General features: G+C 41.1%; 1 protein-coding gene and 1 long non-coding RNA gene across 4 annotated transcripts in view; one reads left to right on the forward strand and one right to left on the reverse strand.

The window, feature by feature from the left end:
* LOC121934639 overlaps positions 1-15269 on the forward strand; it is a 67330-nt gene extending 52061 nt beyond the window's left edge. The window contains exons 1-3 of one of the 3 annotated variants that reach the window (XR_006104650.1): positions 7749-7905; positions 12692-12867; positions 15011-15269. This is a non-coding gene — a long non-coding RNA (uncharacterized LOC121934639). Of the gene's footprint in view, positions 1-7748; positions 7906-12691; positions 12868-15010 lie in introns of those variants that run through there. The other 2 variants (XR_006104649.1, XR_006104651.1) reach the window with 2 other exon arrangements.
* FLI1 (Fli-1 proto-oncogene, ETS transcription factor) overlaps positions 1-27321 on the reverse strand; it is a 782157-nt gene that overhangs the window by 678033 nt on the left and 76803 nt on the right. The window lies entirely within an intron of this gene.

The following is a 27321-nucleotide window of genomic DNA, read 5'->3' on the forward strand; positions in this document are numbered from 1 at the left end:
TTTGTAGTGATTTCTATTCCTAAATATCTAGCTTTTTTTGTTATATTATAACCAGAAATTTCCATCATCTCTTTTTCTACGGTTTTATTCAAATTCTTCGTCAATATATTAGTTTTATTTTTGTTTATTTTAAGTCCAGATATCATTTCAAATTCTTTTAATTCATTTAATAAAGGTTTGATACTTATTATAGGATTTTCTAGGTAGATAGCTAAATCATCTGCAAAGGCCGAAGATTTGAATTCAATCCCTTTATTATTAACACCTTTAATTTCCACCATTTTGACATCTCGGACGCTTAGCGTCTGCATGCTGCGCGGCGCTAATGTCATTAGCACACCGTAAGAAGAAGCTGCATTTTGCAGCTTCTTTTTGCTGCACGGAGGAGCCACGCAGTATGGCCGCTGAGGCTCCTCCGCGCAGCAAATGAAGGCACTTTTCAGACCGTCCTTTCAGGTGGTCTGTAAAGCGCCTGTATTTTCTGGCTGACATGGAAGCCATAAGCACTGACTGGATGTGGAAAAGGGGAGAAAATTGCATTAGCCCACTAAAAGAAAAGATTTGTTTCTCATTCATGACCTGCAACGATAAATGAGGCTAAATGATAAATGATGCATTTTTGTCATAATATGGCCCCATACAGACAGGCCAAAATAAGATCACTTTGGAGGTATGCTGTTTCAATGATACATGCATCCTAAAAGTCCAGAAGCTGCACCAAAGCCACGATCCAGTCCTAAGGGCTGGTGAACAACTTTGGTGCAGCTTCCAGACTCTTAGGATGCATACATCATTTAAACAGCATACCTCCAAAGTGACCCGAAGCAGCTTTATTTTGGCCTATCTGTATGGGGCCATATGCTTCCTTTACTGACATAACTTGCACCTACATTTTGTTCTGATTGTTGAAAAATAAATATTAATTCTGAAATTCTGATAGGTGAAGCACATGTCTTTGAGGAATTCCATTATGAGAGGGGAAAACAGGTGAATCACAAGGGATACACTTTTATTTTAACTTTTAACCACAAGAGACTTTCGCATTGCTAATGAAATTGTGAGAGCAAGAAATTGTGGTTTGAGTATTGGACTGGGGCTTTGGAAGGATAAGGTTCAAATCCCTACTTGGGTCCAAAGCACACTGCAGAAATAATCCAGTTTGAGTCTGCTTTAACTGTCTTGGCTCAGTGCTAGGGAGTTCTAGGAACTGTATATTGTGGCACCACAGCTCTATGAGAGAGAAGGCTAAATGTCTCACAAAAATACAGTTCCCAAAGTTGTCTAGCATTGAGTCAGGGCAGTTAGAGCGATCTCAAACTATATTATTTCTGCATTGTGTTTTGGACCTTAGTCATGGAAACCCATTGGGTGAACCTGGATTAACCACACTCTCTGAGCCTTAGAGGAGGGCAGTGGGAATCCCCTTCGGAACAAATCTTACCTAGAAAACCCCATGCTAGGTTTGCCTTAGGGCCGCCATAATTGTGAAATGACTTCAAAGCACATAATGAGAAGAGCTGAAAGGTGTTCCGTTCTTCAAATTGCTTATTCCCACATTAAAATGAGGAGATGCACATTGGATAATCAAATTTCTCTCGTTTCCTTACTTTCATCTAAAGGTTGAAAGGTTTTGTGCAACTTTTGAACTTGAGTTTCCCTGTCTCTGCTTCTTGTTTCACAGAGTCTAGTGAGGACTCTTCCAAATAGAACATTTCTTGAAGGAAGAAGCTTGATCTCCTTTATCCCAAGTTCCTCTTTCAAACATTATCATCAATTCGCTCTCTTTCTCAATTGGCCCCTTCTCTATCTAATAATGTTTTTTTAAAGGAACAACATTATATTAAAAAGCAAAATCAAAACTGTACAAAGGCAAAAGTGTCTCTGGTGGGATGGGAGCTTACTGACACAAGGAGAGGCACCCCATTTGGAGAAGGTTCTATGCACAACATTGGAAAATGAACCATAATGTTCTTATGTGTCTCCAATGTATATCTACTCATAGACCTGGGAACTAATCTCCAGACTCTTTCACCTGAGTATCAGCAAGATTTTTCTTCTTACCCTTCTCCTTGTTTTTGCAAGCACTTGGCACACAGAGACCCTCCCCTCAAATTATTTCTACTTTCTACTATGTTTGTGTAAGATGCTCCCTCAGGTCTGCAGAGCCCTTTTGACACATCTCTAATGTTATGGCAAATAATCCACCCTGATAATAACAATACTTAACACTTACACAGCACTTATCATCTTCAAAGCCCTTTACAAATGTTAGCTAATTGCTCATTATCTCTGGAATATGCCCAGAGTTCATGCATTTGGTGGAAGTCATTATCAAGGCTCTGGAGTCCAGGCCATTCACATACAGCTGAGTGCCAAGATGGAAGAAATTTGAGGGACTCATCAATGCAGGGTTGTCTGTGTGTTCCTCTTCATGTTTCTCTTTGACTACTGTTTAAATGGTTTTCTCATTTCCATCCCCTCTGCTCATCTTGATTCCCAACCCTCCAGAGTTCACCTTGAGGTTGAACTTTAATTGGTTTCAAAGAATCATACAGTTGTAAGTGACCCCAAGGGCCATCCAGTCCAACCCCCTTCTGCCATGCAGGAACTCTCAATCAAAGATGGCCATCTAGCCTCTGCTTAAAGAGCTCCAAGGAAGGAGACTCCACCAAAATCTCAGAGGAAGGGGTGTGCTCCACTGTTGAACAGCCCTTACTCTCAGGAAGTTCCTCCTAATGTTTAGGTGGAATCTCTTTTCCTGGCTTTCATCCATTGTTCTGGGTCCTAGTCTCTGGAGCAGCAGAAAACAAGCTTGCTCCCTCCTCAATATGACATCCCTTCAAGTATTTAAATAGGGCTATCATATCACCTCTTAACCTTCTCTTCTCCAAGCAAAACATCCCCAGCTCCCTGAGTTTTTCCTCAAAGGGCTTCATGGTTTCCAGACCCTTCACCATTTTAGTTGCCCTCCTTTGGACACACTCCAGTTTCTCAATGTCTTTTTTTAATTGTGGTTCCCAGAACTGGACACAGTATTCCAGGTGGAGCCTGACCAGAGCAGAATAGAGTAGCACTACTACTTCCCTTGATCTAGACACTATATTTTTATAGATGCAGCCTAAAATCGCATTGGCCTTTTTAGCTGCCGCATCACACTGTTGACTCATGTTCAACTTGTGGTCTACTTGGACTCCTAGATCCCTTTCACATGTAGTTTCATTCAGCCAGGTGTCCCCCATCCTATATCTATGCATTTCGTTTTTCCACTCCAAGTAGCAAAGACATTTTACAGCATACAGATGTTAATACATTCACCTGTGTTAAATGTCTTTATCACCTGTCAGCAGTGCTTAAACAACCTTGAATCATAGAGTTGGAAGAGACCACAAGGGCCATCTAGTCTGAACCCCTGCCATGCAGGAACTCTCATTCAACGCATTTTTGGACTATAATTCCTGAAAACCTCTGAAAATTATTGTCAAAAAAGAACTTTTCTTTGATCTGTTTAACACCATCCTCCACATTCAGAGTTCTAAAAGTCTGGGGCCAAGGTCTGTTCCAAAGTGGGCCAGTCTACGTTCCTTGACTAGGTTTCTCTGGCAGCTTTTGGAAGAGGCAGTAAGTACTGAAATTATGCCAGAACCTGGCCAACTAAACCTGCTATTAATTTTTGGTCTGTCAAACGTGACTAAGAGAACAATGCTAAGTCAAATTCACACAGAAAATAATTACTTTAAATAGTCTGATATTTGTTTTCCATTCTACATTCCCCACCAATTAATAATTTTCATTCTAAACTACTTCACAGGGCTGTTGTGATGTTAATTACCTTTTGGCAAGGAAACAGCGTTTCCAAAAGAGGACGAATAAAATGGTGAAGGGTCTGGAAACCATAAAAATCTATGAGGAACGTCTGAGGATGTTCAGCCTGGAGAAGAGAAGGTTAAGAGGTGATATGATAGCCTTGTTTAAGTACTTGAAGGGATGTCATATCGAGGAGGGAGCAAGCTTGTTTTCTGCTGCTCCAGAGACTAGGATCCGGAGCAATGGATGCAAGCTCCAGGAAAAGAGATTCCACCTCAACATTAGGAGGAACTTCCTGAGAGTAAGGGCTGTTCGACAGAGGAACACACTCCTTACTTGGAGATTGTGGTGGAGTCTCTTTCCCTGGAGGTCTTTAAGCAGAGGCTTGATGGCCATCTGTCAGGGATGCTGTGATTGAGAGTTCCTGCATGGCAGAAGGGGGTTGAACTGGATGGCCCTTGTGGTCTCTTTCAACTCTATGATTCTATCATTTATTCCTCCTTCCCACCCTTTTCTTCCTTCAAGGAGAAAGAGGAAAAGCTGCTGGCAGCTGCAAAGAGGTTACATATAGGGTAGACCCCTCCACACACACACTTTTTAAAGAAATCTTGCCAGCCAACACACAAAAAGTAGCCCTCCTTGTCGAACCACTCTTGGGAAATTGACATGAAACAGCAACCACCACAAGCACACAGAACTCTTCAGATCCTGACTTAGAACAAAAAATGCTCTCCCAAGAGGGAAACCAGACACTTTTCTTTGTCTGTATTCAAAGTGCCTCCCCACCAAACTTCACCATTACTGTGACTATGTGAGGGTTCTCTAGGTCCCCCTCACTCTTCTGTCTGACTTGGATGGGACCCCTTGAGAATACCTTTCATCAAAAAAATCTCTCTTCCACCACCCGATGATCAATTCCTCCCACTTTAGCGGTGCATCAGATCATTGCTGGGGAATTCCACTGATACCTCCCTTCCTGTCTGTGAAGAAGAACTGGGCCAAGCTAATGCACATGAAAAAGGAGTGCAAGAATGGCAGAGTACTTTTTCTAAAAAAAGAAGCCTTTATTTTAAGTAAGGAAATTCTATAGCAAAAGAATATCACTCTTCATGAAGAACCCTCTTGTTCTTCAGACACAAGTAGAAGGTATAACATATAGACCCAAATCAATTCAGCCAAACCGGGAAAAGAAATCAAAAGATCCTAATGCCACAGACTGGTGCATTCTCATAATTTACTCAGAGATTAGGTGGGATTTGTTGTCCTTGATGTTTCCGGATAGTTGGGAGTCTGGATTACATCGTCTGCTCCAACAGTTCCAAAGCTCCTGGTTACAAGCCACTAATACTCTGCTTAGCAAGAGCCAGGGACAAAGATAGGCCTCACCTCAGCCTACTGGTGTTTCCAACCTTTTTGAGATGGTTGACCTGCTGAAGCCAAAAGGTGCTCAGCAATGGTTCCTCTTCATCTTGGACAGAAGTGACCAGTGGCGTGCCACAATGTTCTGTCCTGGGCCCAGTGCTATTCAACATCTTTGTCAATGACTTGGATGAAGGAATAGAGGCATAGAATAGATTTCTAATAGATTAGAAAGCTGGGCCAAAACAAACAAAATGAGCTTCAACAGGGAGAAATGTAATGTATTGCACTTACTGCAGAAAAATGAAATGCATAGGATAGGGGACACTTGGCTTAACAACAGTACATGTGAAAGGGATCTAGGAGTCCAAGTAGACCACAGGTAGAACAGCTAAAAAGGCCAATACAATTCTAGGCTTCATCAATAGAAGTATAGTGTCTAGATCAAGGGAAGGAATGGTGCCACTCTATTCTGCTTTGGTCAGGCCTCACCTGGAATAGTTCTGGGCCCCACAATTCAAAAAGATGTTGAGAAACTGGAGGGTGAAGGGTCTGGAAACCATGCCCTAAAGCTAGGGAGCTGGGTATGTTTAGCCTGGAGAAAAGCCGGATAAAAGGTGATACGATAGCCCTGTTTAAGTATTTGAAGGGGTGTCATACTGAAGATGGTGAAAGCTTGTTTTCTGCTGCTCCAGAGAACAGGACCTGGAACAATGGATGCAAGCAACAGGAAAAGAGATCCCAGCTCTGCCTCAGAAGCAGAAGGTTGGACTGGATGAATGCCCATGATCCCAGCATTATAACTGTGTACTATGAATTATTGGGTGCTGCTGAGCCTATCATGCACTTTCTTTTTATGTTCCTTTCTTTTTTTTATTGTGTAAGAATCATATTAAAAAAACAAAGAAAGAAATGAAGCTAAATCAGTTAAAAAGAATAATCCAAGACATAAGAATCTGAATATGTACCACTGAGAAGCCTCTTTTGCATATACTTCTGCTAAAGATGTTATTCTTTGTCATCAAGTTGGCTTCAGCTTATGAATGAGAGAGAATTTCAAGTGCCCTGCTCATTATTATTATCATTATCATTATCATCATCATCATCATCATTTCATTTCATTTTATTTTATCTTGCTCTTTTTGCAGCGCTGAGACTCACGATGGCTTACAAAGGTTAAAACAGATGCAGCTAATAATACACATCATATAAAAGTTAAAGCATGATTAAACTATCAATAGAATTAAAAGCAGCCCCATTTGTTTTTGTTTTTAAGTGATAACAGCACATTATTATCATCAACAGCCCTGCTCAGGTCTTGGTTACTACACATGGCAGTTGTGAAGATAAAGTCTAAAGGAGAGGAACATCTGTAATTGTAAAAGAGTTAGACTGGGATGGACATCTATTTCCTCAGAGATATTTTTTTGGCCTACAGCATCCATCACAATAGTCAATGGCAAGAGATTTTGAGTTTTCGCATCCTATCAGGATGGTGTAACATTGGCAGATGTCTTCTTATGGTCACTGTGGAAGGAGGAACGTCTCACAACGGCTCTCATTCTGTTGAAACTCACTTGTTGCTGCGGTGGGGAAACCAACATGGCCAGTGTGCAATGCTGGAGAAGCATATGGCTGTGTCCTTACAAGTAAACACATAGGATCTTGGTGGATAGGGGCTGTCAAAAATATATAGCGTAGAGTTGCCTCTGCTTGATCCTAGGATTTACAGGTGCTCCCCAGAACTCCATAACACTTAGAAAAGCTGCCATTACCTTTACTCGGTTAGTTAGACTTTGTATGAAAACCTCTTATAAAAGAAAAAACCAGCTAGCATGGGTAGTCCTAAAATTTTATTAATAAGAATCACTGTGTGGTCTAGATTCTGGAAGATCAGGATTCAAATCACTGCTCAGCCACAGAAACCTGTTAGGTGACCATGGGCAAGTCACACACTCTCAGCCTCAGAGGAAGGTTGTAGTATACCTCTGTGAATAAATCTTGCTAGGAAAACCCTTTGAGTCGGTGACTATAAGTCAGAGGCTCAGCACCCATTTGAGGCACATAATAATTATTTAAAATAGTAGAATCTTATCACTGGCACAAATCAACAGACATAGAGGGGCTAGTGTAAGGGAATCATAGGTGCCAATTTTTTAGTGTGTTCCAAAGATGAAACTGAATTAAAGTTTCAAAAGATATAAAGCATATGTACAGTGCACCCTTGGCTTACGTGGGAGATCCATTCCAGGCTTCTCCGCATAAGTCCAATAACGCATATGCTCGAGCTCCATTGAAAATAATGGGGCTCGTGCATGATGTGCACATGCCATTGCAACCCCGTTGCGTGGCTTTCAGGGTAAGCTGAAAGCTACGTAAAAGGCGCCCACGTATGATGCAGGCGAAATGTACAATCCCCTTCACTTCATGCCCCCTGTTGGACTGTCTGATTTGTCTATGTTTTAGTTATATCCATTGCATTATTGGTGACCTGCGTTGTCTGTGATAACTTTGTGTTTTTGCTTTCCCACAGTCCCATACTGGCACTGTGCTGTTTATATGCATGTGTGATGATGCACATTTTTCTAGGTTAAGGTAGAGCATCGGAGCTTCTTTTTGCTTTGGTTTTTAGCCCCTGAAACCACTTTGTGTCAATTTCATTCTGGTTTCGTGTCCTGCATCATCTAAACTGCCAGTGTGGACAACCCACAGGACCCACCATTGTACAGAGTAAGTTCACAGGTAACTAATACTGGAAAGTAGCAGATGTCCCCCCCCCATCCATTCCTTGAGCATTTTTCTCTCTTGAGTAAAGAATTGCATGTACAAGATTATTTATCTTGTATCCCCTAAGCAGATCTACTGCCCTCAGGTTGAATTAATTGAATATGGTTGAATTAAACTCCAGCTGCTAAGTCAGTCAGCTTCTGTATCTGTACTTTTTGTCCGTTGGTTCAGGCAGCAAAGTGTCTTGGGCCTGCTTTCTATACATGCACATACACAAACTTTCTATGTCTTAATTGTTTAAAAAAAAGAAAAGAAAAGAAGAAAGCCAAAGCATGGGTCACACATTTCTGCTTTCTAAGTGCATTGTAACTTCTTTTAAAAGGGCCAACTTGTGCCATTGGAATCATGTTAACTGTGCAATAAATTTGCATAATGTATATCCATGGTGTCTCATCAGAGTCGCTTTTAAATGCTGTTATTGCCCATGAGCCACTATAAATTCTCAATATTGCATCCATGTTAAATACTAAAGCTGCTCTGGGTGTATTGTATGCTAATTGACTGCAATGCTGTGACTGAAAGAAATATACTGGTTCGGATCTAGACTAGAGCTTACTCAATCATTCTCTCTGAGGTTTGGTTTACATGCAAAGAAGGAGGAAGCAAAGCCCCACAGCCTCCCCCATTGCTCTGCAATGCACTTTGCTCACACAAAAAGGATGAGCCTGCTACCTTCTTCTGTCTATAGTCTTTCTTTCTCTTTCTTTCTTTCTTGGTATCCAAGTATAATCAGTGCAAACAAGTTAAACCAATTTAAAACAATAAAATAACTTAAATAGACTAAACCATATTATAAATGGGATGGCATCCTGTTGGGAATCAGGTTAAGAGAAACCAACTTATGATTAGATATAGTTGAATTTCCCTGCAGTCTGTAGTTTCAGGAGAGGAGGGGAGATGAGGCTATGCCATTGGGACCATGGCATAATGGAACCACCATTGTGGCTGTTGTATAATGGTTCTTATGCACAATGTGTTCTTATGCACAACATGACACAACACACAATGTGTCCTGATCCACAATGTGTCTTATGGCATAGTGGGGACTACCATTGCACAATGTCCTGCGTGGTGCCCTATTGCACATCATTGACAATTCACTAACATGGTTGAGTATCATGTCCAGTGGTGTAGTTTTGTCATTGTAAAGTTGCACATTGTAGTCTCTGATGCAGGACCTCAACCATGGTGGTTGTTTTGTTGTTAACTGCTCTTGAGTTGACCCCAACTCATGGTGACCCTGTGGATGAAACATCTCCAAGACCTTTTCTCCTCCAGTGCTCTGCTTAGGTCCTGCAAATTCAGATCCACAGCAGGGATGTAGCCAGGATTTTGGGAAGGGGGGAGGGTCCAGACTAAGTGCCACCATTATAATGGGGATTGGGTGTGGCAGCGCAGTGGCACACACCATTCATTGTATCTAACAGAAGGGGGGATCTGGACCCCACAGGGCCCCCCTGGCTACATCCCTGCCCATGGCCTTCCTAACTGAGTCTATGCATCTAGCCTGCAGTCTTCCTTTTTCCTTCTTCCCTCTACCTTTCCTAGCAATAAAAGAACTGCTGCTGCTTCTAAATTGTGGAATGGCCTGCTGGAAGAGATCCGTCTTGTTACCACCTTGGATGCTTTTAAGAAGACAGTCAAGATGGAGCTCTTCCAGCAGGCCTATCCATCCGATCCTGTTTAGGATATCCATCCATTAATCCTTGACAATGATTGTGTGCAATCCTGCTGTTGTAAAACTATTGTACTATAAGTTAGTTTTTATCTGGCATTATTATTGTTGATGTGATGTATCGGATTGGCTTTATTGTATCTTATTGATTGTATTTATATGTGTTTTTATCGGGTTGTAACTGTGCCTTGATCTTCAGGGAGAGGTGGGGAAATACAATTATTATTATTATTATTATTATTATTATTATTATTATTATTATTATGTCTGTTGGGGGTGGGGGGTAGGATCAGCATCTAGAATGGCTCCTTGAAAGTTTAGACTTTAACCTGGAGTGAATTCATGGCTGCTGTGACATCAGATGTAATTGTTCCACTGGGATTCAATGACATGTTGCCTGTGAAACATTCCTACTGATAACCAATGGATACTGGGAGTGCCCTATGTACACCAGAATCCCCTCATTAGTGTCCCCTTACATTAATCCCATTGCTGGTTCTGCTACATGCTTATGAAGAAGCAACTCGCCATTGAGTACAGATGTTACTCATCTTCACAATTCTATTTCCTGCACACATAAGGCCACTTATGAACATGCAGTGCACCAACAGAATTCCAGCCAAGATCTTGGAGAAGACAAGTTATAGAATCATAGAATTGGAAGAGACCGCAAGGGCCATCCAGTCCAACCCCATTCTGCCATGCAGGAAATCTCAATCAAAACATTCCCTTTGGCAGGTGGCCATCCAGCCTGTGTTTAAAGACCTCCAAGGAAGGAGACTCCACTATACTCCTAGGAAGAAGTGTATTCCACTGTCGAACAGCCCTTACTGTCAGGAAGTTCCTCCTAATGTTGAGCTGGAATCTCTTTTCCTGGAGCTTGCATCTATTGTTCCGTATCCTGTTTTCTGGAGCAGCAGGAAACAAGCTTGCTCCCTCCTCAATATGACATCCATTCAAATACTTAAACAGGGCTATCATATCGCCTCTTAACCTTCCCTTCTCCGGGCTAAACATCCCCAGCTCCCTAAGTCTTTTCTTATAGAGCTTCATGGTTTTCAGACCCTTCACCATTTTAGTTACCTTCCTTTGGACACGCTCCATTTTCTGAATGTCCTTTTTGAATTGTGGTGCCCAGAACTGGACACAATATTCCAGGTAGGGCCTGACCAGAGCATAATACAGTGGCACTATTACTTCCCTTGATCTAGACACTATACTTCTATTGATGCAGCCTAAAATCGCATTGGCCTTCTTAGCTGCCACATCGCACTGTTGACTCATGTTCAACTTGTGGTCTACTTGGACTCCCAGATCCCTTTCACACATAGTTTCATTCAGCCAGGTGTCACCCATCCTATATCTGTGCATTTCATTTTTCTGCCCTTAGTGCTGTACCTTACATTTCTTCATAGAATTCAAAAATTATAGTCACTGCCATATTTTGTTCCAGGGCTCATGCTATGACTAATAACAAAAATATACCAGAGATGTGGCTCCATTGTAGAAAAGGCCACATTCCAGGAATTCAGCAGACAAAAACCCTGACCAGAGAGCAGGACCTTCAATCGTGATATTAAGGCCTGATCAGGGTCAGACAGCTTTGTTCCAAGCCATTTTAGGATTTTGAAAGGTTATCAGAAAAGCTTAAAATTGCAATATTCCGTCATAATGCCCCATTAGAATAAACTTAGGTGGGGAGAACTGGACCAAAACAGTACTAAGAAACAAGCAGAAGGCATCCACATGCTTGGGGGAACTCCATGGCTTCCAAAAGTGTCAAATAAATGGAAGAAAAAACTTTAACGGGTTGATATCTCAACTCCTAGGTTGGAATGGAATATCCTAGAGGAGGGCATGTTTCACTGGCTGGCATGTTCATCAAAAGTTCTCTCACTTGAATGGAGTTCTGGTATATATATATATATATATATATATATATATATATATATATATATATTCCCTGGCAACATTATCCTTGCCTCTGCATTACAAATTCTGTACTTTTGTTCACAGCTTCCCTTCCATAATGACACAGGTCATGTTGACACACTGTTACAACCCACACACGTTTATCCAAGGATCAGGGTAGAAAGAAGACATTTAATGCCCTGTTAAGATATCAACAGAAAGCCTGATGATGCTATCACACTTTTGTGCGCATGCAAATTATTTTAATGAGGTTTTTAATCTCCTTAGAGGGAGGGGTGGGGTTTTTTTTGTACTTTTGGAGGCAGAGAAAAATAAAACAGCACTCGTATCACTCTATCCACCCCACTCTGCACAAATCACATCTACTTTTTGATTGCCTGAAATGATTCAGATTTAAAATTATAGCTTTTTTTTAAAATCACAATATGTATATGGTACACACAAGAAAGCAAGAATGGGATCCTATACTGAGGACTAAATCCAACATACTGTATTTCAAGGATCATATCCTTGGAGGTCTTTAAACAGAGGCTGGATGGCCATCTGTCAGGGATGCTTTGATTTGGATTTCCTGCATGGCAGGGGGTTGGACTGGATGGCCCTAGTGGTCTCTTCCAACTCTATGATTCTATGATTCTATGATTCTATGATATCCTTCCATTTGAATTTGCTCGAGCTTTAAGATCTGCATGGGAGGCACTTTATCTCACTGCCTTCAAAGCCATGGGTGGTGGGAATGTGGGAAAGGGCTGCTGTGGCTGCTCCTACACTTTGGAAGTTCCTCTCTAGGGAAGCTAGGATGGCTCCTTCATTTTTGACTTTTCAACAACAGGCCTACAGGGAAAGATCCTTTGCAAGTGATGAAGATCTTTTCTTCTATAGTTTTCTTTTGTGGGTTTTTTGGGCTATGTGGCCATGTTCTAGCAGAGTTTATTCCTGACGTTTCGCCAGCATCTGTGGCTGGCATCTTCAGAGAATCTTCTGCATCTTCTGAAGATGCCAGCCACAAATGCTGGCAAAAAGTCAGGAATAAACTCTGCTAGAACATGGCCACATAGCCTGAAAAACCCACCAAAAACTATGGATGCCGGCCGTGAAAGCCTTTGACTTCACATCTTTTCTTCTGTTTATTAGGACTGATGTATCCCACTCCCATGAGTGATCCCCAATGTGGCATCCTGAAGTATGATGCCTGCCACCATTCCCCTTCACACAGGAGACTGCGCATGGAAGTGGGGTGGGAATATCCATCTGCTGTATCCCAACTGACTGGAGAAGAGAAACCTGTTGCTCACAGTGGCTGCTGCCTGGTATGTGAGAATTTGGGATACTTACGATCCATACATATTCCCTACATCATCATAATCACCATCACCACCATCATCATCATTATCCTCATATTTATTTATAGCCCGCCCCTCTACAAAATGCAATCGGGGCAGCTTACAAAGATTAAAAAATATATAATCCAAAACCCTCAATAATAAATAATTAAATAAATTATATTTTCCTGCCTCTCCCAGGGGGATCGAGGTGGGATTACAACCTAGTATAAAAATACAAATACAAAGCATAACAATAAAATATAGAAGCACTTAACAATTAAAAACAAAGTATCAAAAATGACAGTGGCATAAAGATATTCCAGTCCTGATCCGTGTATCTTATACAAGATCAGATGAGTATGCTCACCAGAAGAGATCCATCTTAACTGCCCTCTTAAAGGTCTCCAAGGATGTATACTATTATACAATGTAAGAATTAAAACATACTTTAAAATTATTACAATAAACAATAGACCGTGATTAAGGTGAGGTCGGAGTTCAGCAGTTAGATTTGTTCTAGTGGCTGGAAACTATTCAGGGAAGGCCTGTCGGAAAAGATCCTTTTACAAGGCTGTAACAAATTTCTCCCCAAGGATCTAAGTGTGTGGGGAGGATTATATGGAAGGAGGTGGTCCTGAAGATAGGTTGGACCCAAGCCATTTAGGGCTTTAAAGGTGATAACCAACACCTTATACTGGGCCCGGAAATTAATGAGCAGCCAGTGGAGTGATCTTAAGGTCGGTGTTGTATGGTCTCTTCTGGATGTACCAGGGACCAGTCTGGCTGCCATATTCTGAACTAATTGAAGTTTCTGGACCAAGGGCGAGGGTAGCCCCATGTAGAGCGCATTGCAGGAATCAAGGTGTGAGGATACCAGTGCATGTCTGTCTCAAGTTCCCTGACTTCCAGGAAAGGGCGCAGCTGGTATATCAGCCGAAGCTGATAACAGGCACTCCTGACCGCCGCATTCACCTGATTTGTCATGTGAAGCGACAGATCTAGGAGCACCCCCAGACTAAGAACACAGTCCTTTGAGGAGAGTGTGACCCCTTCCAGGACTGGAGGTTGTATCCTGATACCTGGGTTTGGAGCCAATACCATAAGTACTTCCATTTTGTCTGGATTCAGCTTCTATTGAATACATAGAGATCGTGTCTATGAATGAGTTGTGAATACATAACTGTAGATAATACATTCATAACTACAACTGTGAATTCCGGCCAATCTTTCCACTCCTACCTAAGAGCATAGGCAAAAGGTAAAGGTTTCCCCTTTGTCGTGATTGTCTAGTCAAGTCTAACTGTAGACTGTGGTGTTCATCTCTGTTACTAAGTTGCGGAAGCCAACATTATCAAAGATGACTCCATTGCCATGTGGCCAGCATGACTGCTTTGAATGCTATTACTTTCCCACCAAAGTGGTGCCTATTTATCTACTTGCATTTTTACATGCTTTTGAACTGCTAGGTTGGCAGAAGCTGGGACTAGTGATGGGAGTTCCCTCTGTCACATGGCACTTGGGTCTGAAACTGCGGACCTTGCAGTCTTCAGAGTCAGCATCCTAACTGCTGAGCCACTGAGTCCATACACAGGTTGAAACTCCTGTTTGTTTTCTGATAAAAGAACTATCTTTTGAGCATCTGAAGATGAGTCTCTTGTTTCTTCTTGGGATATAAATAAGGGGGGGAGGGTACCAGGGATGTGATATGTTGTATATTTTTAACTTGTTAGCCGCCCCGATTGTTCTCAGAGGGGTGGGATACAAATAAATTTTATTATTATAATATTATTATTATAAAAAAAATTTAAATTCATTTTTTAAAAATCAACTAATTAGCTGGGCTGCAGATGGAGAGAATTTGTCCCCAGGTTTCAAGGATTGACAAGTAAAGTAACAGATAAAACAGCAATATCAGTGAAAATTGCTAGGGGATGGGAGGCTTTGTTTGTGTACTTCTATGGAGACGTGTCTGAAAGTTGTGAAAGGGTGTATGCATGTGGAAACATTTGTGTGGGAGAACACATGTGTGTTCTGGTGCATGTGTGTCTGTGTTTGTGTGCTCATGCTGCAGCTGACATGGATGTTACCTTGAAGCTGAAACAATTGTGTCCCCTCTATCGTTAACCAGGTCTAAATCTCATCTGGTTTCAAAGAAGTCAGTGCCTGGATCCCACCCAGAACTGGCTGTCCTACTTCCATTTATGAAACTGCAAAGATTTGACCTAATTGAATTCCATTCTTTCTGTTGCCTTTGGGGGAATGTTTCCACTGTACATCTCAGATGCTTCAGAGTCAAAATGAAGAGCAGCCAAAGAAGCAGCAGTTGCTTTAACCATGTGAAAAGTGTGTGTGGATCTGAAAAATAAAGCACACAAAACATGACTCAATTAAGTTGTGCTTTTAATTTTACTGAAATGAAGCAAGCAATAAGGCATAGCAGTTGAGGAGGTTACAAAATTGGTCCCATGAGGCTTCAAGAGGAACATTTCCAGAACAATTGGAGAAAGAACAGTCTCATTAAAACTATACATCATAGAGTTGTTTTCTTGATGATACAAAATGTTGTTCTTGGATCAAGAAAAAACCCCGAAACAAACACCCATAATATCATTTTAGAAAAGTCGGTGTTAAGAAGATGAAGAATCTTGATGTCGCCCCAAATCTCCTTTTTGTGAGATTCAGCAAGGATGCTCTTTTCATATTATTGCTAGATGATTAGTTGATTAGATGATTAGTTGATATTTCATCAACTGCAGCAAATGGTTAGGATAAGATTTTCTCATATTTTGTGAATGAGGGGTATTCTGTCAGGTTTGGAAAAGTGACATTCTCAGGAGTCTGTTAATTGGGCCAACTTTTAGTCTCAGAGCTAAGTCCACAAAAGAATGATTATATTTATTTGATCTTGAAAACTATTTTTGCTTTCCTTATTTATTTATTTTTTTTGCTTTCTTCCCTTCTTAGAGCATTTGACACACTGATCAAATCCTAGTGCTGCCTCTTTTCAGTGACGTAATAAGTACTTTGGGGGGGGGGGCAAATCAAGAATTTCTAACTAGTGTTATCCAGTCACTTAGAACATCAGTAAATCTGAAATAGTGATGAATCTATCTGTTCAAGTTGTTTCTATAGATTTTCCAAGTTTCCACCTGGTTCTGTGCAGCCCTTTTTTAAAAAACTGGACAGTTAAATACATACATGTTTAGTTCACAGTTATCAAACAAATGCATTAATAACATGTCCCTTTGGACTGAAAAATGCATTGTTTAAAAATGTGCTGCAGCATGTATTCTGTAGTCTTCAGTTTTGTTTAAAATGCACTTTAGTATGTGTTTTGCAGTCTTAACCTTGCACAGACAGCAGAATATTTGTTTCAAAACCCTGGACAGATGCCATATGAATTCTCCCAATTTTGGAATATAATTCTGAGGAGAAAAGATAAGAGGGTGTACTGTATTCTGTCTGTTATTGTTGTTGTTGTTGTTGTTGTTGTTGTTGTTGTTATTGTCATACTTTATTTATATAGTGCTGTAAATCCACACAGTAGATTTACACTGTTTGTGAGTGCATCCCCATTTCCCTTTCCCTTCAAGCCAAGCCAAACCTTTTTCTCAGTGTCTGAACTACCTCCCTACATTGTCCTCTCATCATCATCTGATCCCATGGATTTCAAGACTGGATGACATGATGTGGTTACAATGAGTGCCTTTTATACAATTTAATTTTATCCATGGCATGTTGTACTTTGGCTACATAATGAGAAGACATGGGTCACTAGAGAAAACAATAAAGCTAGGAAAGGTAGTTCAGACACTGAGAAAAAGGTTTGGTGTGGCTTAAAGGGGAAAGGAAATGGGATTGCACTCACAGACAGAATACACCCTCCTATCTTTTCTCCTCAGAATTATATCAGTTTAGTTGCCCCTCAACTCCCTCTTTGCCCCCAAACATTATGCCACAGCAGCAGAACATCCCAAGGATCAATGGCTGTTTACATGACCATGGAGGGAAGGTTTTGGATGTTGAATAGAGGTTTCCAAAATAATGCCCTGCACGCTGTCCAAATAAAGGCCTAAGACAGATGGGCCCGAAGCAGCATCCTCCCGGTGATTCTAGGGTTTGGGAGCACGCACCAACCACACACTCCCAAACTCTAGTCTGTATGACACCGGCGTCATGGCGGCCTCCCATCCATATGGGGGCCGCCATGATGATGCAAGTGTGGTGCCGCACTCATGTCATTGACATGTGCCAGAGTGCCAATGGCGCTCTGACATCTTCAGGAGTGCGTTCCTAAAAGAACCCAGAAAAACCAGGTTCTCTTAGGAGCGGAGGGACACCATGTGGTTTAGCTGTTGCAGCATCTCTCCAGAGGAGAAACATCTGCCGAGCCCCTATGCATGCCTGTAAGCCATACTCATATGCATATGTGTCCCTAACATGATTCCAGCCTCTGTCCCCTGTATTTAGAGCATTACCTGGCCACTTAGCTATGAGGCTGGTGTGTAGGAATGGAACTGCTTGCTACTAAAAAACTTACAGTAATAATGTTTTTAAACTGAGTAATGTGTTCTGACATCCTTCTGTGGGTAGAAGGGCTTTCCAAAGAGTTTAAGCCGCATAAGATTCCTTAGAGAATCCCAGGGGTTACAATGACAGCGCAAAGGAGAGCTTGATGCTCTAACAGCATCAGATAGGACCTCTGCCTGAATTTGATTCAAGCAGTGCTATCTATATAATTAAAAAGAATATACCGACCATTGTAGCTTGTCTTTCCCATACAAGGTGATAAAAGATGTTGGAAACTTAAGGGAACTGGCATCTCCAAGCCTCTGTTGAGCCTAATTCTCTCTCTTTTAAAAATCTCTAATTTGGCATAAAGCTCCCCTGAACAGGGATGGCTCTAATTCTGTCTGAATTTAATTTAAACCAATGTCTAGTCTGAGAGGCTATTCCGTTTCCAGCTCCAATTGGCATGACAGACCAAGTGGCCCCCAGCTCCATCGGAAGTCTGGCCAGTGGAATCCGGTGCCAACTTTTCTTAGCAGGTTACTTAGGAGAGACAAGGAAGGCGAGTGGGAGGCAGGGAGGAGGAGGAGGAGGCTGGTGGGAATCAAGCACAATTTCCAAAGAAAATAAATTCTACCTCTCCAAACTAGGTTCTGTGTCAAGGATCCCGAAAGGAGCAGCGGTTGTATATTTCACATCGACAGGTGCTATTATGATGACATGATGTATGTCGTGCCTTTTTGCAAGCCTCAAGGCATGTTAGCAAATTACAGGCCATTAGAGCCAGGCAGAGCTCAGCAATTTTCCTTCTCAGGGGATGTGCAAATATTCACTTTGGTTTGGGTCCAGCTGAGTTTGCCTCCTCTTCTACTTTGGTTTTGATTTCTTTCTTTGAACAAACAACAACAACATACCAGAAAACACACACACACACAAAAGCACATACATATGGACACACGCATCCATTTCTATTCAGCTCTGCAACTTTTGTTCAGTTTTGGAGGCTGGAATAGCACACAGTCTTAAAATAATGCATATATTCACTTGAAAATTGCTTGAAAAATGGTCAGCTTGCTCAACAAGATCATAGTTAGCGGCGATAGAAAGGTCATCAGAGAGATTTCAGTTATATATTTTTCTGTCTCATACCTCCCACGGCTTCAGCCTCAAAGAACAGTTTCATTAACACTATCAGCAATAACATCTCACCCTCTTTGCAAACCAGCTTTTATCGCTGATAGACCAAGACAATGGAGCCAATTTAATTTGGGTCCATTGGAAAGCCGCTCTTGGATTTGGAAGATTGGTCAAGGTCCTGACAAAGCTAATATCTGCCACCTTGGACAGAAGAATGAGCAATTTCCTCAGCTCTTCTCAGTAGTTTATGTTTCATCATTACTGGAGAAAGAATGCTGGACTGGATGAATTCCTGGAGGATTCAGAATAATTCAAAAACAATGGTTGCAAGAATCCTGTTTATATTTGCACACATAGGTACTCCAACTATAATGCAAAAAGGACACTCCAGTGTCTCTGCATAATTCCTTCCTGTCCTGTCCATTTTTATTTTTCAACCAGTGAGTACATCAGGGGGTGGCATCTTTGAGCATCTTCTGGTTGCTTTTGCTGTTGCATGGCCATATGGGTATTCCAGGAAAATCTCCCTAGGCTGTGAGCATTTCCAGGACATTTTAACAGTCAAAAATTAATAGAAGAACTGGTGGCCACTTTTCACCGTAAGTGAAACTTTAATCCTCATCCCTAATAAGGAATTTTCACAAACTCTCCCCCTCTATAGCTTTCCCTTTCTTTTCTTCATCTCCCACTTCTCAGTAAATTCACAAGTTAGAATAAATATCCAACACAGCATTAATGTTCACTTCAGACAGCAAAATGTCGGGATGCCCTTATGTACAAAACAACAGAACAAACAGGAGCAGGTATACTGCAGCTTGGACTGTTTGGAGCACTAAACACACATCTCACACAATAACCAACAACAGCCTTGCAAGGTAGATCATAGAATCATAGAGTTGGAAGAGACCACAAGGGCCAACCAGTCCAACCCCATTCTACCATGCAGGAACTCTCAGTCAAAGCATCCCCGACAGATGGCCATCCAGCCTCTGTTTACAGACCTCCAAGGAAGGAGACTCCGCCAGTCAAGAGGAAGTGTGTTCCACTGTCAAACAGCTCTAATATTGATCTGGAATCTCTTTTCCTGAAGCTTGCATCCATTGTTCATGGTCTTGTTCTCTGGAGCAGCAGAAAACAAGCTTGCTCCCTCCTCAATATGACATCCCTTCAAATATTTAAACAGGGCTATCATATCACCTTTTAACCTTCCCTTCTCCAGGCTAAACATCCCCAGCTCCCTAAGTCTTTTCTCATAGGGCTTCATGGTTTCCAGACCCTTCACTATTTTAGTCATCCTCCTTTGGACACATGACTCCAGTTTCTCAATGTCCTTTTGGAATTGTGGTGCCCAGAACTGGACACATTATTCCAGGTGGGGCCTGACCAGTGCAGAATAGAATGGCACTATTACTTCCCTTGATCTAGACACTATACTTTTATTGATGCAACCTAAAATTGCATTGGCCTTTTTTAGCTGCCACATTGCACTGTTGACTCATGTTCAACTTGTGGTCTACTTGGACTCCTAGATTCCTTTCACACATATAAGTCTCATTCAGCCAGGTGTCCCCCATCCTATATCTATGCATTTTGTTTTTCTGCTCTAAGGGTAGTACCTTACATTTCTCTGTATTAAATTTCATTTTGTTAGCTTTGGCCCAGCTTTCTAGTCTATTCAGGTCATAGATCAGTGCTACTATCCCAAAGCTGTGGCTAGATTTGAACCAGAGATTTCCTGAATCATGCAATTCACACTTTTTGCCACTAGGGTGTAACCGTTCACTGTGCTTGCATCCACTGTAAGTTATCAAACATCCCAGAGCTACCAACCAGAGAGCATAAAAGGCTTCTAAATTTGTATGTTCTCCAAATTGCATAGAGTAAGTCAGCTTGGGCTCAACAATTCACTTTTATCTGTCTAACTAATGAAGCCTGGGGATCGTAATGGGAGTGTATAGATGTGTCCTGTATGACCCTCCCCTTGGGTTTCTCGTCATTGTAGAAGGCTGAATCTGAAACAAAAATAATTAGGCCATGAAAGCTGACAGTCTGGAAGTAGGATGTGTAAAAGCCACTTTACACATGGAGAAGAATCTCATTCTACAGTTCTTCTAGGTCTAGCTTATCCTTCTCGCTGATGCGAACACATTGCACACACAAACACACACACACACCTAGTGTTACTTAGTGTTACTTAGGGGGATGTTGATGATTTTGCTTACAATGTCAGTGAGAGAAAAGTTGAGCTGGTAGTATTTACCATTTGTGTTTGTTTTGTACAAAATTTGTTTCACACCAAATTCCATGCAAAAAGGATCCAAACCAGCATCTAAAGAAAAGAAAAGAAAAACCTGAAGTTTTCCACTCAGTCCTTAACTCATAAGAAAATGTTTGGGCCATCAGTGTAAATCAATTTGGTCCAAACTGCTTCATAACTGGAGTAAAACCTACAGAAATCTGATGTATTTAGGAAGTCCCTGAATTAACTGGCAGATCAGTTCTAAAACCTGGCTAATAATTTTGTTTTGTTCCCATGAAGGTCTTTGTGTCACATGCAAGGATTTTTGTAACCAGGCAGGCAAATAGACAGACAGAGGCTTGTCCAAGTTAGGCTCTGCGCAAGGAGTGAGTTACTCACCCTGGAAAAAGAGATGTATTCCACTGACAGTGGTAGAATAATAGAAGCATAGAGTTGGAAGAGAACTCAAGGGCCATCCAGTCCAGCCCCCTGCCCTGCAGGAATACCCCATTGGTGAAAACTCTTTGGGTTTGGCCAATCAAGTTGCTCATACAGAAATATAGCATACTGTGTTTATGGATTGCACAATGGGAGTAAGAGTGTTGCACAATGTTTATTTGTTTGTTTGTTTGCATGGGGGGTTGTATATTGCTGGAATAGCAATCTCTGAATGCAGATATTTATGCTGTGCTGAGGAGATACTCTAATGGCGCAAACACTATAAATTATAATACAGACAGTACACACTACTCAGGGCAACATGTTCAAGCCATTCTAACAAAGTAAAATTATGCCTGAGATCCTGTTAGTGACCTGAAGATGTGCAAATTCCCTATTCAGTTCACTAGTCAGGTTGCAGAAGAGCATGAAGTAACTTAGAACATGGCATGCCAGTGTGTGTTGCACATGCAGATGTGCAGAGTACATTGTAAATCATAAATGCCACATTTGTTTGTATATCCAATTGCACCACATTTCAATTCACTTAGAACTCTTTGAGTCTAAATTTAATATTCTGTGTCCTTTGCGCAGGATTTCAATGAAATGTTTTCAAGAAATAAGATTAGATAAAATGTGAAACAGGCACATCAAATCGAATAAGAGCAGATAAATCAGCAGTGGGCAGTTGTGGCTCTTGAGATGTTTTTTCCCATCTACAACTGTCATTGGCCCTGACCAGAAGAGACAGTAGTGACAAATTGTTGGCATTCTTGTCCCCAAACATCTAGACAAGAGACTACAGTTGCTTTTGCTTAAACCATAATTTTTTCAAAATTTTTTTGAGTAACATCTTGATAGCAAGAACAGTTGCATAATGGAATCAATAATACTGAAAGGAGATCTTTAACCAGATGATGATGGACAGCCATCTGTTGAGGATGTTCCAGCTCTGGATGACTTGCAGAGAGGAGGAGGTTGCACAAGAGGGCACAAGACTTGGATTCTAATCTGTGTACTGTGAAAGGGACTCTGTACTGTAAATATGCTTCTTGGGTATCAACATTAAAGCAAGACAGGGTGTCTCCTGGTATTTAGATCAATTGTTCAAGCAAATTCTCCCTCGCCCCAGATGGGAACAATGGGATCCAAGCACTGGGTCTTGAGCGCCTCTTCATGCACAACTACTGTTCCCCAGAATCTCATCAATGGGGTCAGAAGCTCTGTTTGGGTTATTTTTATAAGGAAATGGGGAGGAGGATGGTTGTGTGAACAGATGGCTGGTGCTTGTTGTGTCAGGAGGCAAGTTGCTTCGTTTTCTGTGAAGGCTGTTAAATGTATGTGCAAAAAATGCAAGAAAGAAAAGTGTGGGGGGGGAATACCCCAGAAAAGCACCAAATGAATAATTCAATGTGATTATTGTTTGTCAGGAAGGTAATTTGAGATGTTGTTCCCTTTGTTAACTTGAGAAATGATAGACATGCAGAAGGAATGGATGATATCAGACCAACGTGTTTAGTGCTTTAGTTCAGCAAACCTACACTTGCATACACCAACATCTTTTTTCAGGTGTCCTTCTTTGAAGCAACTGTTCCAAACATTTGAAAGAGTTGTGGAGGGAGGAAAGACCCTGATACATTAACTGGAGAGTCTATTAACATTTTAAAAGCTAGGAAAGTTTCTTTTTTCCATTCCATAGTACCTGCACACACAAATGCTAGCACATTTATTTCCTAACAACCAAACAACCTTGCAAGCTTTGGGTTTTAAAATGAGGATTGCTCTGACACGATCTGGCAGATGCCTGGCTCTTGTAAAGTTTTAAATGCTGGTTCCTCGTTTTACTTTTATTTCTGTGCCTTCTGTCTCTTCTGTAGCTAGAGTATAAGGAAGGACAAGGTGACTTTTGGTGATCAACATTTCAGCCCTGATTTGATGCTGGGATGTTTGAAAGAAAACATGTGTGAGAAAAGGAACCTAAGTTCAAAATTCTATTGTTAGTCCTGACTAACCATTGAGTAAAACCAATGAATCAATTAAATTTACCTTAGTGTTAAATAGGAATGAAAAGAATATTCAAAATATTTCAGGTTTTGAGAAACTCCAATGAGAAAAACCCTGGATTTCACACATTTCTGTACAAATAATATTTTCCACACCAAACAGCCACATACAAATTTTGAGCAGGATAAGTGTAGAATTATTGCATAAATTAGTCATTTCCTTCCTTCAGGAAGAAAATTAATAAAGAATTACTTTCCTAGCGTTGACTCACCGTCCAACAATTGTTTAAGCAAGACTGCTCTATTTGAGATTATCCAGCGTCAGCCAAATGCACACAGGATGCCAGCAAGATTCTGGACAAAAGCAGCAGACTAGCTTGATGCAAATATATTTTCTTGAAAACCCATCTTGCTTTCCCCATCTCTTGTCTGGGACAACTACCTCACTCTGCTTAATGAGAGGGACAACCCTGCTGCAGTTAACATGCAAAAGAGTAATTCTGGGCAAGGGGAGGCAGTTAACCTAAAAGGTGGTGTTGGGGACATTGCAAGAAGAGGATAACCTCATGGATCTTTTCACCTATGTATGCAATTAAATTCTATGGTAAGATCAGGGTGGTTCCAAAAAATACCCTGCCATGAAAGAACATGTATTTGCAGTGCTTCAGCTGTAGATGACATTGTATGTATCCTGTTTGATTGTTTCATATATGAGAAGGAGAGATCCCATTTCTTACAGCCATTTTTGGTTAGAATGTCCAACTGCAATCCGATTGATAAACTGCCCCACCTCCTTTCTGAGGGGAGTTTACATTTAGTGCGTTGTATCGCAAAATTTATTGTACAAGCTATTCATTTGAGAGATGAGTTTATCACACAACATGGGGTTTCATGCCATGGAGATGAGTTCATTTAAACATCCCTATTGATTTCCTTCACTCCCACCTGTTTTAGCTTTCTTTATTCTATATTTTATTCTATATTTTATCTTGTATTCTATTATCAAATTTGTTTTTTATTAACTTTTATGTGTTTTAACCCCCTAGCTAATTTTATATGAGTTTTAGGAGTTGTCCAGTTTGTAAGTATTTTGATATTTTCCTCTTTATTGTTGATATGGTCAGTTGACTAATAAAAAAATGTTGTTTTATGCAAGCACTAGATGCAGAGATCACTCCAGTTTCAGTAAATAGAAGGAAGGAATCTATCTATCTATCTATCTATCTATCTATCTATCTATCTATCTATCTATTTATTTTATTGTGTGTGCAAAGGTGCACACAAACATACAAAACCAGTGCATGCTTAAGAAACATGCAAGGCTCTCAGAAAGATAGGTGTGGAAGGTTGGATAGAGAGGAATAAGAAGTTAAAGAGGGCAATAGTTACCAGTCCTGAAGAGAGGTTCGTGCAAAACAGAGAGTGGCTCAGACAGCATATGAGGCTTACAGAGAGAGAGAGAGAGAGTGAGCAGGATCCCCTGTGCACACAAGTAGCTGGAGATGGGTTGGATATTTATATCCTATTCCATACCCTTGAGCAATGCTTGATGCTTCCATATGGTACAACAAAGGCTTTGATAATTTCCCCATGGTATTGACAAAAAGAGATCTGGAATGGCTGATGGCTTTAACTCTGGAGTGATAAAACATTGATTGGATTAGAGCCATTCTCTGGATAGTTGGACAGGAAGGGGGAATAGGAACACAGCATGAGACGAGATGGAAATTATGACTGTTGACTGCTTTTTGCGATGGGACTCATTCTCTGTCCATAGGGACAGGAAGTAGAAAGAGCCCAAGGGGAATGCAGAATGATCAGCAATCCCATTCAGTGTTTATTTTAGTCCCATCTAGGTCTCTCAGATCCTTAGGTCATCACAACTCCTTACATGTGGGACAATGTTAGCAAGAGTTGTTCAGTTCCAAAATTACAGCAAGAAGAAAGGAGAAGGTTGGAAACTTGAGATAGAATCATAGAATTGTAGAGTTGGAAGAGACCGCAAGAGCCATCCAGTCCAAGCCCCTACCATGCAAGAACTCTCAGTCAAAGCATCCCCAACAGATGGCCATCCAGCCTCTGTTTAAAGACCTGAACAATAGGCAGCCTGAATGGGAGCACCGCCAACACTCAGTTTGAATAGGTCAATATTATCAGAGAACTTTTGAAAAAAAAAATTGAAAACAATAATGGCTCTTTGAGTAATTTCACCTGTCCACCATGTTGTGTCCTTGGAATCCTACACTTAGCCAAAAGGAGATGGAACAAGAGGGAAGGACAGTAAAAAGGTTGCACAGATAGATACAAGCATTAGTGAAGGTGTGTCCTGAAGGTCCTTCTTGGAAACCGAGCCCCACATCTTTCAGACCTTGAACCTTCTACTTCCAGCCCCTAACTGAGGTTCAAGGGATCTCAGAAAAGAAAAAATGAGTGGGATGCACAAGAATGGTGGAGATGGTCAGAAGGCATTCTCTTACATTTCTGATCCAAATCCAAGATAGAGGAACCATTGGGGCAGCTGGTGGCTTCCATGTTAGTGTGGTTTTGAAATCACATTTTTGTTTGAACCTTTGAAAAGCTACTCAAGGTCCCAAACACACTGCAGAAATAATCCAGTTTGAGACTGCTTCGATTACCCTGAACATTGTAGTTTATTGTGGCACTAGAGCTCTAAGACAAAGAAGGCGAAATGTCTCACAAATTACACTTCCAGGATTCCTTAGCATTGAGCCATGGCAGTTAAAGCAATCTCAAACTGGACTATTTCTGCAGTGTGTTTGGCACCCAAGTTGCTGAACCCTTATCTCCCAAGTAGTTTCAGAACCTTGGATAGTTACTTTAAGCATAAGGCTAATACCTGGAGCTGAATCACTTAGTAACATGGAAGCCACCAGTCACCATTGTATTTGGGGCTTGTTAAAACACTTCATCCTGCTAAGGCAAACTTCATCAGTAGCCCTAGAAACAGCCCAATGAATATGCCAGCATCTTTCATTTCCCAGTGTAAAATGGCTCATCCAGCTGAACTACTGACTGGTGTGCTGATCTTATTACTGATAACCAGTGGGAGATTCAAAATCTATTTCAGTTTCATCAAATCTGTGAATGTTATAATTTAAAGTCCCACACAAACCAAGCACATGCCATACTGATAAATGTCTTGGCACAGGCACCTACAAATATCAGTAGCAAGAGTAGGTATCAGGATATTTCATTGTGCTAAACTAGGGTGCTTGGAAAGGAGCTTTTCTGAAACCATGGGGACATGTGCACCACTAATGACAAAATCATGGCTGAGAGCCAGGGAAGGCTAGTGGTTTGAGCATTGGACTATGACTCTGGAGGCTAGGGTTTGATTCCCCATGGAGACCTTGGGTGAGTCACACACTCTCAGCCCCAGAAACCTCCCTCCGGTCCATCTGCCTTGGTCCAGGCCTCAGAGGGAGAGAAGAATGCTGGACCTGATCCCCTCCCCCCCTCACCATTCTCTTCTCCTTTTGTGTCGTGTCTTTTAGATTGTAAGCCTGTGGGCAGGGAACTGTCTATTATCCCCTCTGTTGTAAACCGCTCGGATTCCCAGTGATTGGGCAGTATATAAATAAAATCTATTATTATTATTATTATTATTATTATTATTATTATTATTATTATTATTATCATCATCATCTTAAAATCACCAGAAACTGAAAATTACTTGAAGGCTGACAATAGCAACAACAATGATGGAATCAGAGCTATTCACGGAACGGTGGAAGAGCAGAACCTTAAAATCAGCCGTGATTTGCAATATACTTCTGCGGTGATCTCTTGTAGTCCAAACAGCCAAACAGCAGCCCTGCCTTGGCCCTTAGTCCCAGCAGACCCATAAATTCCCTCAAACCACGCTGCCACCACCCAGTGAATTTATAATGGATTTCCCTTAACAAACACTGGGATGTGTTAAGGACTTTAGTTCTCCATCTTGCTGATCTACTCAAGCCCCAACCGAGATAAGACACATGCCAAAGAGTGTCGGGTAGCAGATACTTTTTAAGGAATTATTTATTATAAGTAACAAAATAGAACAAAAAGATATAATTCACGTAAGATCTTAAGGGTCTTGCAGGTTCAGTA

The sequence above is a fragment of the Sceloporus undulatus genome, chromosome 6, assembly GCF_019175285.1.
Source record: "Sceloporus undulatus isolate JIND9_A2432 ecotype Alabama chromosome 6, SceUnd_v1.1, whole genome shotgun sequence".
Lineage (NCBI taxonomy): Eukaryota > Metazoa > Chordata > Lepidosauria > Squamata > Phrynosomatidae > Sceloporus > Sceloporus undulatus.